General features: G+C 54.9%; 1 protein-coding gene across 3 annotated transcripts in view; it reads right to left on the reverse strand.

Annotated features, from left to right (window-relative positions):
* WIZ (WIZ zinc finger) overlaps positions 1-14,847 on the reverse strand; it is a 60,288-nt gene that overhangs the window by 35,463 nt on the left and 9,978 nt on the right. The gene's annotated exons all lie outside the window — the stretch shown is intronic.

Here is a 14,847-nt window from a genome sequence, read left to right on the forward strand (position 1 = left end):
CTCTACTGAGGTTTAATCAGAGGCGCTGACCCGGCACGGGGCCAGCATTATGCCCAAGCTGGAGCAGCAGGACCTTAACATGGACGTGCAGGAGACACGGCAGCTTCTGGCACCCATCCCACCACAAGCACCGGCACATCTCCACCCGAGAGAAGAGCAGCATGGGGCGACTCACTCGCCCACCAAAGCCCCTCCACTGGGTCTTGCTGTTGAGCTCTGGTCGAGGAGGAAAAAGATGAAGCCAGGGATGAGGTGCCTCATCTCACTGGTCACCGAGGGCCGTAGAAGTCCCACCAGGGTGGAAAGGAGATGTTAAGTGTCTAGAGGTGAGCCAAACCACAGCTTCGAACGCTTCCCTTCAACTCTCCCAGGACAGCGCGGTCCCTCCAGCCCTTGTAGGACTTGCCAGGACCACCCCAAGGGTGGCCAGAAGAAGACATTAAATTTGTATCTCCCAAAGCTCGACCATCTGGGCACCGTCATCTTCTCAGAAACAGCTGCGCAGCGACAGGCGGTTTCTTTTCCAAGAAAGAGGCCAACCTGCAGGTCTGCAAGCCAAAGAGCGGAGCCAGGAGAGGACGAGCCGTCTGCCCAGAGGAAGGGCCGCACCCTTCCACGACTGCCGGAGCCAGGAGACATCCCCACCGCAGCCCAGAGACCTCGGGGGGGACAGGGGGGGATGACACAGACGCACTCCACCATGGTTTTGGCCACCGCAACCCAACAACGAGGGCTTTGGAGACCACGTGGGTCCAACCTACTCAAGATAGAGAAGGAGAAGCATCATAGCAGCGTAAAACCCAGCAGGACCCATGAACGCAGAGGAAGATCTACAGAAGATCATGAAGGCCACTGGAAAAAACATCGATGAGGGTAAAGACTCAACAGAGAAGGAAGCATTGAGGGGTTGCACCAAAGAGTCTCCTGGAGAGCCCAAGCAGCCGCCGGTGATGTCCCATACCTGCTCCTGACCCCAAAGGGTGCATTAGAAAGGTCCCCGATGTGGAGGAGAGCTGGGCAGCAGCACCCTGAGGGACAAGGATGGGGACATCGTGCAGAAAAAGCCAGGAATCGGAAGAGAGACGGGGATGGATCAACTGCAATGGGATGGGAAGCTCGTTAGCTGGCTGACAGATGACCTGCTGCACTCGGCGATCACATGGGAGCTGTGAGTCACCAACGGTGTGGTCGGGGGGGAAAAAACAAAAAACAACAAAACACCAAAAAATAGAAGAAAAAAAAAATTACATAGCTGTGGTTTGCAACCTGCAGTTCACCGACAGCTTCTAAAGGCAGCGGAGAAAAGCCAGCCCGTTGTCAGCAGCTTGAACTCGCTCCCCAGGCATCTGCTCCCCCGCTGGAAAACCTCCGGCAAATCTAACGAGGTGGAAAAAAAATCCCCCCGGGTTTCTCCCCGAAACCCTGCATGCGACGGGGTCAAGGAGTCCGTGCCGAGACCCTGCACGGGGGGGTTTCGTCGGTGGCGTATGAGTGAGATTAAGCGAAAGCGAAACAGGTGCGAGGAAGGGCTGCCACAGGGAAAACCAGCTCTTCTGCTGCGAGCAGACGAACAGCGTGGCTTGTTTAGTTTGGCACGGCCGAGAGGGAACCCGACACTTTCCCAGCGAGGAGCTTCGCTCTTATTTCCAGCTTCTCCATGCTCCTCGGCCAGAGGACGCGAGTTATACTTGGGTTTTTCTCAGCTCTTGGGGTATTCACAGAGCCCAGGGGGGATGCACCGGAGCTGCGCCCAGCTCCCAGCCCCAGCGCCGGGGCCAGGGGGGGGGATGCAGAGTCCAGACCCGTCCGAAACGCTCCAAGTGCTGCAAGGCAAAGCTTTGGGCTGTGTTTCCTCCAAGAAAAAGGCAAAAGTTGGTGGTACGAGCCCGACAGACAGGCTTGAGGGCTTCCTCCCTGCCTCCAGAGTGATGCAGACTTCCCGCAATACTCCAAACGGTGGAGGTTTGCATGATTTCAGGCTCTGGTGGTAATTCCGAGGCTCCCGCAGAAGCGGGATGAGATTGTGGGGCAAGGACGGACACCCGGAACCCCAAATTTGGGGCTGATCCTACGACCTGCATGGTGTCGGGGGGGAAGATGCTGCTCCTTCGCCCGCCGCGCCTGGACCATACCATCACCTCTCAGCATCACTCGCGTCAAAGATACTCGGCCCACAGCACCTTTCAGGACAGCACCAACCCCGTTTTGCCCCGGGATGGCAATACCGAACCCAAAACCTCCTGCTTTGAGCCCAGAAAACCCCCCCGGTAAAACCTTCCTGGGCTTCAGAAAACAAGTGCTGAGGTTTGAATGTGTTGGAGGCGCAACACCAGCTCCCAAATGCTAATTGCTCCCCAGCGCCTGCTGCCTGCTTTGGGCAGGGAAGGCATTCGCTCTATGCCCCCCCTCTAAAAAGATGGCCAACCCCCCCCCAAAAGACAGCCAACCCCCCCAAGAGACCTCCAAACTCCCCCCAAAAGATGTCCAAAACCTCCCAAGAAACGTCAAACCCCCCCAAGAAACGTCAAACCCCCCCAAGAAACGTCAAACCCCCCCAAAAGACCTCCAGTCCCCCTAAGAGATCTCCAACCCCCGCACCCAAGAGACTTCCAATCCGCTGCAAGAGACCTCCAACCCCCCCGTCAAAGAGATGCCCAAAACCTCCCCAAAGAGACGCCCAAGCCCCCCCCCTCAAAGAGACCTCCAAACTCCCTCCCGAGAGACCTCCAAACCCCCAAAAGACACCTGAAGCCCCCCCTAAAGACTCCCAACCCCCCTCCCAAGAGACACCTTTCTCGCGAGCTCTCCTCAACCATCCCTCCTACAACCCCGAGCGCGCTGGCACGGCCCCAAACCATCTCCCAAAGTATTTTCAAGCGAGCCGAGGGACCGGCTGGGGGACGCTCCGTAAAAACCCGGCCCTTCCTTCACCGCCTAAAACCCTCGGGCTTCCCCGGCCGTACCCTCATATCTGGTGGGATGAGGATTGTCCCGAGCGCCGTGGTCCCTCTCGGAGGGACGCTGAGGGTCCTGCATCCAGCATCTGCACCGGGCTTTTACAGCCGAAGCAGGAACCTCCCTCCGCAAATACCTGTTTTAACAGGGTTATTTTCTACCCGAGGTGTTTCCAATTCTGCATTTCCCCCATTACCAAGCCTTTTAAAAACAAAAGCGAGCGAGAAAGAGCACTGCCCGAGGGTGCCAGCCCTCCATTCAAGTCTTTCACCCGCCGCTAAGAGCCCAAATTGAGCCTTTTCAGAGGCGATTCCAAGCCGATCCTTGAAAACCTTTCTTTCTTTTTTTTTTTTTATTTATTTCCCTTAAAGAGTTATCAGGCCTCCGAGCAAATTCATCCTCTAGATCCTGCTCTGCTCCATCCAGCTTTAAGCAAGATTTATGTGACGGGGCGGCAGAAAACTTTCCTCGTCAGCAGAGGACACATCCAGCATCTAATGAAAGAAGAGTTTCTCTCCAAGCTGCTTGAAAGGCATCCAGACTCTGTTGCAAGCTCATCTTGTTTGGATCCATCTCTATTAAATTTCCAGCGGATTTCGGCTGCTCCCATAAAAGTGACAGTGTTTTTTACCGGCCATGAATGCAGGCGATTCACATCACCGTCCCCTTTTTCGCTCCGGGTCCCTCATCAACTTTTTTTTCCCCCTCCATCTGCCGGCAGGTTTGGGCTTCACCATCATTAAAACAGGGTTTTTATCACCTAAAAAGCAACGATGGGGAAAAGCCACAAGGCTCAGCTCTTTTGTACCTGTAATGTTAGCTGGAGAGAAGATCCCCAAAGGCTGTTTTGGATGCTATAAAGCCACGGGGAAGACTCCTGAGGCATCGTCTTCTCACTTTTCATTGCTGTCAGCCTGTAACGAGCTGTCCTCTACGATTACCGAACCCCACCGTTGGCCGCGAAGACCTGGGAAAGCTTATTAATCATCCTGGCGTACGTGCCGGCGCGCTCCGGAGAGCACGCGACGTTGATGGGCGAGCCTTGTCGTGCGCGGATGCTTCCCCGAACCCAGCCAAGAGCTTGGAGTCAGTCCTTGGCGCAAGCACGGGCTCTCGGGGCCACCTTGGCACGGCGTCGGTGCCAAGTGTTACTGCGGTGACGGAGAATCGCTGGATGGCTTTGCCTGGCAGCATCTCACCCCCCATGTCGGGGCTGGCAGGAACACATCGGGCTCCAGCGACGAGATGGAGCCCCAAAAGCTGCTGAGATCCTTCCTCCACTCAATCATCCCATACGGAGAATGGTACTATCTGGTACAAACTGGGGAGAAACACTTGTCCCAGCTCCTCCATCCTTAAATTAATCCCTTTTTCTACATCTAGGTGTCTTTGATGGCCAAGACCCAGAAGTCTCTTCCCACAGACACACAAATTTTCAGGACACAGCAAGAAAAGGAAGGATTTTGACCGTGTGGACAGCCCAAAACTATAGTAACACATCGGACAGCATGGTTACAAGGAGGACAAACCAGCAGGGAGGAAGGGAAGCAGCTGCTCAGCTCCATGTTGCACCCTAGAGACAAAGCCAAATGGGCTAAGTGCCACCAGTTTTCCTACAAGAAGGACAACGTGCTTCTGCGGCAAGAAATTAATGTCTCAAAACCAGCTAGTTTTCCCCCAAACCACAAAGCACCAGCTGGGTTGAAACCAGCGTCCCGATGACACAAGGACATTGAATTTTCTGGGTTGGAAGGGACCCACAATGATCATCAAGCCCAACTCCTGACTCCACACCGGGCAACCTAAGAAGTTTAAGAGCTTCTTGAACACCAACAGGCTTGGGGGTCACGACCACATGCCTGGGGAGCTCCTTCCAGTTCTTGACCACCCTCTCCATGAAGAGCTCTTTCCTAATGGCCAATCTGAACTTCCCCTGATGCAACTTTAAGCCTCGTGGTCCTCTCACTAGACTCCTCCTAACTCCTCTCACAGCACCTCCTAACCCGTTCCCCATCGTGAGGAAGTTGTAGACAGCCACGAGGTCACCCCTCAGTCTCCTCTTCAGGTTGACCAGCTCTCCGCTGCTCCCTACTCCTTTCACCATCTCTATTGCCGTCCTTTGGATGTGTTCTAATACTTATAAATCCTTCTTAGATTGTGGAGCCCCAAACTGCCCACAGGACTCAAGGTGAGGCCACGCCAAGACATGAGACAGCCACATCTTTTGACCAGTTCACTATACTGTGCCTAATGCACCCCAGGATATGGGTGGCCCTTTTGGCCATGAGGCCATATCGTTGACTCCCATTGAGCCTCCCATCACCCAAAGGTCCCAGATCCTCTCTGCAGGCTTCGCTCCAGCCTCTTGGCCCCAAATCTATACCTACATCCCAGACGACACCATCCCAGGTGCCAAATCTGTCATTTGTCCTTGTTCAGTGTCATAGAGTTGGTGATTGCCCAGTGCTCTGCTCTATGGAGATCTCTCCGTGAGGCCTCTATCCTTGAGGGAATCAACACCTCCTCCTAATTTAGTATCATCAGCAAACTGACTTAGTGTGCGCTCAACTCCTGTGGCCAGGTCATCGATAAAAACATTGAAGAGAGAAAAATCCCTGGAGAACACCACTAGTGACTGGCCACCAGCCAGATGTTGCCCCACTGACTACAACTCTTTGAGCCTGACCCTTCAGCCAACTGTTCACCCAAGGTGTTGTGTCCATGCCTAGCTTTATGCTAGAAGGATACTGCGAGAAACAGTATCAAAAGCTTTGCTAAAATCCCCCAGACCCACATCCACTGCCTTCCCTTCATCCATGACGCCGGGAACCTTGTCGCAAAACGATACTCCGTTAGGGAGACATGACCTTCCCTTCCTGAACCCACGTCGGCTTTGACCGATGACTGCATCGTCTTTCAAGTGTTTTTCCAATACCTCCCAGAATAACCACCTCCATAATTTCGCCAGGCACCGAAGCGAGACCGACAGGCCTATAATTACCAGGGTCGTCTTTCTTGCCCTTCTTGGAAATTGGAATAACATTTGCCAGCTTCCAGTTGTCTGGGACCTCTCCAGAGTCCCGAGACCCTTGATAAGGTCTCACATCGGCGAAACTCTCCCAGTACCCTGGGATGAATCCCATCGGGACCTGTAGGTTTACGTACATGCAGTTGCTGCAGCAAATCCCATACAAGTCCAAAGTTAACCGGGAGCTTACCACTCCCCCAGTTGTGGTTCTCCAACCCAACACCAGGGGCTCCCAGGGCCCGTCACCGGTGTTAAAGACAGGGGTGAAGGCATGAAATGTCTCTCTTTTATCTTCACCCCTATCTACGAGGTGACCAACCTCATCAAGTAACGGACCAATGTTTTCTTTAGTCCTCTTTTTGCTGTTAAAATACTTTAAAAACCCCTTTTTTTTTTGTTATCCCCCCACAGAATCAGCCAGACACGGTACTGCAGGAGGCACAGTGCAAACACAAATTTCATTTTCTCAGCAGCAGCAAACTCCAGAGAAGGATTAAGGTGGCCTCGTGCCGAAGCATTAGCTCATTTCTGCTGGGGTTGGGAGAAGGTTACGGTATCTCCATCCCCAGCTTGACCCAGCAGCAGTTTTCCTCTTGCAAAAGGGGTCATTGCCACAGCCACTTATCTCTTACACGCTCCTGAATAGCTTTTATCCCCCCGATATTGAGAAGAAAAAAATAGATTTAGGCCACTTGCTGAGGGCTTATAGATACCTGGTAGCCAGGAGAGCAGCCTGGGCTGTAGGACAGAAGCAAATCACCCCGAGAAACCCAAAACCGCAGCCACAACACGTTTATATCCCACTTACCCCAACCAAGAACTTGGCTTTGCATGGCCAAAAAACCAAGTTTGCACCAGTACAGAACCTCTCCTCCCCATAAATGCCCAGTGGGGGAGAAGGATTAGGCCATGTCCTACTTTGCAAGGCAGCAGGAGAATCCACGGCCCTGCCCAGCGTTGCCCCCGGCTTATTTTTAAACCGTGGCCCCGATACCGCGAGCGACAGCCCAGGGGAGAGAGGCTGCTCGGGGGGTGCTGGATTTGGGAGGTTATTTATAGACACCGAAAGACAGGCACGGCAGGTGCTCCGTGCCTTGGACAACCGCTACTGAGCGCGGACATGAAACCTTCTCCCAGCACGCCGAGGAGAACTGCTGGCCACCAGACTGGACCCCTCCTCGCCACAGACCTTGCCCGTTCAGGTTTTGGGCTTACCGAAGACCACCCATGGCAAGAAAACACCTTCAACACCACTCACCCCGTTCTCTTGGTGGCACGTTTGAGGACCATGTCATGACCCACCTTCCCACCCACCATGGGAACACCACAAGCAACCACTCAACCAAACTCTCGTGCTGCCACCAAATCCTTATTTTGGTGCTTACCCACGGCACGGGTGGAAAGGTACAAACCTCAAAAGCCTTTGGGAAGAGATTCACGGCCAAGAGCTGTGTTACCCCTGCCTTAGAGGAGACGTAGCATGGGGTTTTTTCCATGCAACTTTAGGGTTTCCAACTGTACTCCATGTCCCAGCTCCAGCTAAGCCCTGCCTGTTGTCTTGGACTCAAGTATTCAATTATTTATTTGCTAGGCAACAACATGACATCTTTCCTGGCACCGTTCGCAGGCTAAGAGGCTGACGAAGCGGTAATTAGTGAGGACGGTTACTGGGACTGTGAGCTCAACCTCCCCGTTAAGAGAAGTTGAAAGCCAACAGCTTAAACTCAGCCCAACGCCAGCGAGCAAGGAGACAACATTGGAAACCAGCCATGATTCCAGGGGCAGCTCCCCACCCACGCAAAAAACCTCAGAAAAGGCCACTGGATGTAGGCACCGGCGACTGTCCCGAAGAGTTAAGGCAAGATTAGCAGGAGCTGCACCTCCACTGGGTGTCTGGTCTCATGACTTGCATATCTTTTCTGGACGGAGTTCAAAGGCAGGCCATAAAAAAAAAAAAGAAATGGCCCAGCGGTTGGCAAACGCACCTTGGGATGGGCTACACGTGAGCTGCTCCGCTCCAGAAAAAAGCTTTAGAGGCAACCGGAACTCGCTACTCAACCCAAGATCAGCCCAAAGCATGATTTCCTATGCTGTGGAGCACTTCGCGGGGGGACCCACCTTGCAGGAACGACATGTTTTCCCTCAAAACACCCCTAAAACTCATTCCAATGCTTCACAATTAAAACTAGGACAGTGTCATGAGGTATCATCACACCACCAAAGCCCAGATCTAGGACAAACCTTGTCATTGCAAGGGCTGAGTATATTTTGGCCTCTTCAACCTGTTAATTTTATTTCCCAGGCTCCCGTAGACCAACGGCTCCGGCTCTTTGCTCCCGCCTCTCATCTGCAAGTCCCTACCCCGAAGAAGTGCCATCCAGATGCTCTTCGGCAGCATCTCAAGACTCTCACACACGTTCCACAGCAAAGAATTCAAGAGTTAGTTAAGAGAGAGTTTAAGGGTTGGACTTGTAAACCATGTAAACATCTACCAGAAGACTTCAAGGACCAATTTCTTGGATTTCTTTTGTGTCTCGCTGGGCACGGGGCTGTACAGCCACCATCTGGGACAGCTCAGACCAAGACAGGTGCACGGACTCAACCAACAGTTGAGCAACAGCAGAAATTGCTCTTTGGAAACCTCCATTTAAGAGACCAACACTCTCTTTGTGCAAGCCCCAAATGCCGCTTCCCTTCTCCATCTCTTTGCTCGTAGCTGTTGGCAGCTGATGCGGAACAAGCCCAACACCGGTGACCTGCTCGGGGACAGGAGGACACCACCAAGAGTAGAGCAAGAGATGTTCCTTCAGCTGCGGTAAAATGATGTTAAACCATTATTTTGCGCAATTTCCGGACACGAGTTCTCCATCTCAGGCACATGAAGGATCCCTTACTTTGCCTGGAGGACAGCATTGAAACGCAGCCACCAAATGCCACCGCTTTAGCACTCCTCCAGCCAACCCACGTCCCCACAGGGTTGATTTGTGCTCCACTGGAAGTCCCTATTGCAGGCTCCTAGTGACAGGCATTAAAAAAAAAAAAAAAAAAAAAAAAAATCACTCATCCTAAAATCATCTCCCTTTCTCCAGCTGCTCCCGGTGTGGCTCTGGGTGAAGATGCTTTTCAGTATTTTAATGTGAAATTGCAACTGGACCATGCACATCCACTCAACGTCATCGAGATTAATGCAAGACAAAGTTATCTTATTTATCACCAGACTGGCCACAAGGTCTCCAGAGGGCAGATGTGCTATGGTGACGCATGGCTCAAAAAATGGCAATTATTGGGTTTTTTTTTTTTTGCGGTGGATCTGTTTGGATCAGCTCTGCAGCCCGTAAGTCTTGAGGGAGTTTTGCCAAGCCCTAACGGGGCAGGGCTGTCGAGGTGGCAAGCAGAGCCGTGCACCATCCAAAATCCAACACCCAAATCTGGGGCCGTACACCAGTTCCATCCGACACCCGGCACCCCAATTCCAGGCCACCCACCAGCTCCATCCAACACCTGACACCCCAATTGGGGGCCACCCACCAACTCCATCCAAAACCCAACACGCCAATTCAGGGCCATCCGCCAGCTCCACCCCAAACCCAACACCCCAATTGGGGGCCACCCGCCAGCTCCACCCCAAACCCAACACCCCAATTGGGGGCCACCCACCAGCTCCACCCCAAACCCAACACCCCAGTTGGGGGCCACCCACCAGCTCCATCCAAAATCCGACACCCCAATTGGGGGCCACCCACCAGCTCCATCCAAAACCCAACCCCCCGATTCCAGGCCACCCACCAGCTCCGTCCAACATCCCAATTCGGGGCCATCCAAAGCAACCAGTAAACATTTGCTATTTCCAGCAATATTTGATGCCTGCCACACAGTTTTAGCAGCGCACATGGCCCTTTGCAACACCTTGCACCCGCAAACTACCCGGCACGTCTCCCGTCTCCAAATCCTTTGTTGCACAGACCAGGAAAAAACACGCCATACAGCTCAAATCCAGCTTTGCCAGGGCCCAACATCCAAAGGGCGGGCGGGAGCCTGAGCCCAGCACCCAGCCACGTGCTACAGATTCATCTGGGCATCCCTGGACGGCGACATCCATCCACCACCGGGATTTATTGATTTCTGCTGTACAGCCGAGCTGCCACCGGTGCTTTTCCAGCCGCTTCCTCCTTATCTCCATCCGCCCCGCGGCGGTTTGGTTATTTAAGCACCGTGCAGACTTTGCTCTTCCCAGCGAAGAAAAACTACCTTTGTCCTCTTTCCCTGCTCCTCCCATCCCCTGCGAAAGGATACGCGGGGCTTTCGGAGGAGGGAAGAAGGTTCGGAGAGTCGTTCAGCCTTCATCCACCACCTCCTGTGTCCCCCCCAGGGAGGACGGGCACGTTTTTTGGGGTGAAAACCACCCCACCCTGGAGAGGTTCTGGGATGGAGTGGGAGCTGGAGAACGTGGGAACGGGGATCCGGAGCCAGCCCGACGCACGGTGATTTGCCACCGGGGCCAGCAACCCCAAAATGACCCAAATTCAGGCGGTTTCATCCCTGTGATTCCCTTGTCCCACAAAATGCCCACAGCGCCTTGTGCTCAGCCTGGAGAGCAGCTCCCGTCTCGCAGGACACCCCTAGAAAAGCCCCTGCGGCGTCTAACGAGCTTTGCTTTAACGACAACAAAGGTGGCGATATCTCAGAGGCCAGGGCTGAGGACGTCTACGAGGACACGCTCCGTGAACAGACACTGGGAGCTCCCACCAGCGCCAATCCCGCTGGATTTCTCCCCATTTCGCATGGGCAGCCAAGTGCGCAGCCCAGATCCCTCCCCTCCATGGCAGTGGGATTTTCCAGGGGAAACTGAGCCACAGTCGGAGCCTTGCAGCTTGAAATTACCCTTTTTTAAGACAATTTAAGCCAGACATCACCCTCCGGGCAGCGGCATCCCAAAACCAGGTTTTTCTCAGCACTGAAGAGGGGGATGAGGCCAAACGGGTGAGCATCGTTATTCCCCAGCGGCAATTAAAACCCAAATTACTGCCAACCCAAGGATGGGTTGTCCCCAAAACCACTCCAGGCTGCTGACACGGATGGGGACAACTTCCCAATACCCGCCACAGCGTCACACCCCGGGGCATATTTCTGCTATCTAATTATTTTCCAAGAGTGTATCCGGAAAGAAAAAATACCTACAACTGGGACCGGTGAGTGCTGAGCTGTCGGGACAAGCCAGCGCCTTTCCCCGGGGTTGTTCCCTGCGCGGGCAGCGGGCGCCGAGCCCACCTCTGCCCCGGGAACGCCGCATCCTGCCCCTCGATTTCGGGAGAGGAGGCAAAGGCGGCTCCGAGCATCCTTCCCCCAGCTCTTGTGCGTGACTCAAGTGGGCTCTTGAGTTTCATTCCAGAAGTGAAAAGAAAAATAATAAAAATATACGTATTAAAAAAAAAAATAATCGGGTGGCGCACGCGGATGCTGGAGAGGGGAGGGGATCTCCAAGCGTCGGGATCGGCCTCTCCCGGGAGCGATCTCAACTTCAAGAGCTCCTTAACGGTGCTCGGAGGGATGGATCAAAAGAGGCTCTTGGCCCGCGAGCGCGGTTCTTGCAAGTCAAGACTGGAGGGGGAAGGGGAGGAAGGATGGCGAGGGGACGCAGAAGAAGGGATTAAAAAGAAAGGAGAAGGGAGGGGGAAATAAAATAGGTGGAGAAAACAAAAGGGACACGGAGGTGGGACAAAGGCTGAGCCTCAGCCCCTGCCACAAGCAGTCCATCTTGGGTATTGTCCTCGCTGTCAGACCTGTATAAATTAAAAGCCCGGCGCCGTGAGCGCCTCCCCTACCTCTTTTCCCCGGCATCGTCTCATCTTGAGCGGAGCGTTAAGAGGGGGGAAAAAAAAAAAAAAAAAAAAAATCCTGGAAAAACTTCTCCATCTCCAGCTTCCCGAGCGACCGCGCCGCCCGACGCTGCATCCTTTGGGGAGCTCAAAGGGGTGATTCCCCCCCCCCCCAAAGTTGGAGAGGGTTTTTTTTGGGGGGGGGGAGGGGGGGGGGGAGGAGGGTTTGGTCCTGCCAAGAGGACGAGGTGGTGCAGGGTGCGGTGCCGAACAAGCCTCGTGGGCTCTGGTTTTCCGCCACCTCTTCCGTATCGCCTCCCCCCCCCAAAAAAAAAAGACACGGTGGATTTATTTAGTCACCCAGATCCTAAAGAAAAAACAAAAAAACCCACAAAAAAGACATTTCTTCCCCCCGCCCCCGAGCTAGAAACGGCTCTGAACTAAACCGAGAGTGGCTTCCCAGCGATCGCAATCAAAATAACCATAAAAAGCTCTAAATTGGGAATAAACGACGCTGCAGCCAGGTTTCAGCGCCTGCAGCACGGGGAAAGGCCTTGGGTTCCCATCACGGGCGGGTCATTAAAGCAATTTGGGATGAAAACACACTTTTTTTTAGTTAAAGCACACAAGCTGTTTGTACCTGAATTGGGCTTTTTCCCCGGTTGTCCCAGTTTGGCGCGCGGGCAAACCTCACGGCGTGCCTCAGCTGGGGCTTTCCAGCCCGAGGTACGACGGATAAAACCCTGTTCCTGCAGAACCGGGGACACCAAAACATCAAAACCAAATCAAACCCCCCACCTCCGACGCGACCGGGAGCAGAAGAGGAACCCGATGGTGACCCGCAGTCGCTCGGTCGGATCCCGTGCCGGCGATTCAACGCGTTTTAAGGCACAAAAGAGAAGATTTGGCGAAATCAAGACATATCCAGCAGTTCCAGCGGCAGGAACGGCAGATTTCAGATCGATAATCTCGCATCGGGACCACTAACACTTGTTTCTCCTCTTCTACCTTTCTCGTATTAAATCAACGCACGCTTTGCCTTGATTAATTCAGTTAATTAATGTGGCAGCTCCCAAGCAGAGGTCACGGGTGGGGACGTGAGCCCGTGGCACCGACTCGCTACGGGGCTTTGCCACCCACAGAGTGTTGGGGACCTTGTGGCACTGCTCGATGCCACGGGGACGTTTGTGACATCCCACACTGCCACGGAATCCCCAGAGCAGGGTGTCCCTGCACTGGGGACCTTGTGATGCCCCACAGTGCCGCGGCATCCCCGGAGCATCCTGCTGTCCCTGGATCAGGGACCTTGGGAGACACCGCGCACTGCCGCAGCATCCCCAGAGCAGCACGCGCCTGTATTGGGGACCTTGTCACACCCCACACTGCCACGGCCATCCCAAAGCATGACGTCCCCAAACTGGGGACCGTAGTGACACCTCACGCTGCCACGGCCATCCCAAAGCATGACGTCCCCAAACTGGGGACTGTCGTCACACCCCACACTGCCACAGCATCTCCAGAGCAAGACGTCGCTGTCTCGGGGACCTTGTGACACCCCACGCTGCCACGGCAATCGGGGACCTCGTGGCACCATCCCCAAGCACGGGGAGGGGCTGGGTGCCGTCCCTCCCACCCCACGCACCCATGGGACCCCCTCACCTCCACTGAAACCTCCGGGGGGGGACACGCAGCCGGGTGACCGGGGACAAGGGGGGACCGAGGGGACCAGCCCCATGCCAATGTGACACCAGAAGCACAGTAAGGGAGGAAGAACCGAGCAAAAACTCGACGTCTCCGTGGGGTCCAACCATCCCACACCGACACGGGGAAGAAAAACTCCCCCGGGCGTGGGTTGACAAGGGTGCCGGTGATTCGGGAAATGAGGAGGGAACCGCAGCCAGAAGATAAACCATCCCCAGGTCCCTCACCTTCACCCCGGGGGGGACGGGGATGAGCCCCAAAATAGGAACGGGGCAAAGGTTGGAGCATCTCCAGCCCCGCTGCTGCCACCCACAACAACAAATCACCCAAACCCCTTCTGAAACAGCCCACACGTGGCGCAGACCCCCCCAAAAAACCCCCGTGAGCAGCCCAAAACAGCCCCCCAAAGAGCAAGGAGGGGAGACGAGGCCACCAAAAAGCCACAAGAAGGGTCCCCGTGGGACGTGGCACCCAGCCCCCATCACTCACGGTTGCCTCCAGCCGAAAACGGGACGACGGTTCGGGTACCACGACCGGGGCTGGGGAAATCCCCCAGCAGCAGCTTCTTCCTTCCTCGCCAGCTCGAAGCTCGGTCGGGCAGAACGGAGCAGCTGCCCCGAGCCACCACGGCGCTCGCTACTCCGCTAACGAGCTCACGCACCGCGCTTGCTGGCACCGGGGCAAGCCACGACGTGGGGTTTCTTTGGGTTTCTTCCGCCATCTCCTCTCCTGGACCACCATCGTTTGGTGGGTTGCACCGTGCGGGGTGTGCTGCCGCACCGGCACTGTCTCGGCACTCTCCGGCACGCAAGCAGGACACACTGCTGCTCGGGAGGGATGCTCCATGCCGAGGGCACCCCAAAAACCTCACTGAGGGGGAACGTCTCTCCCAGCGATCGCTTGCTGATCTCCTGGCAGCACCGGACTCTGCCTGGCTCTGAAAACCGACCGCAGCCGCCATACTCATGGTCGGTGGCACTCGGCAGATGCCGGGATAATTTTGCCGTGCCGAGGCTGTTGGAGACAGCAGAAGAACCCCAAACCCTTGAGGCTGGCGGTACTGCAAGCATTTGTGGAGGGTCTTTCCACCCCAAAGGACCTTCAGACCACCATGCCAGCCTCAGCCTCTACTTTGGGGCATTTTGGGCCATTTCACCTCATTTTTTTCAACCCGAGAAGTGCCCAGCCCCTCCAGTCACACCCCCTTAAGTCTGCCCATGAGCAGAGCTGGATCCACCCAAAGCACCCCAGGACCTCAAGTGAGCCCCACCACCCATCCAGAGCCAGGCTGGACACCCGGATGGAGACATTCTCCATCTCCTAACACAGCCCTCGCTATCTTCTGGG

This window comes from Rissa tridactyla, chromosome 25, assembly GCF_028500815.1.
Source record: "Rissa tridactyla isolate bRisTri1 chromosome 25, bRisTri1.patW.cur.20221130, whole genome shotgun sequence".
Taxonomy (NCBI): Eukaryota; Metazoa; Chordata; class Aves; order Charadriiformes; family Laridae; genus Rissa; species Rissa tridactyla.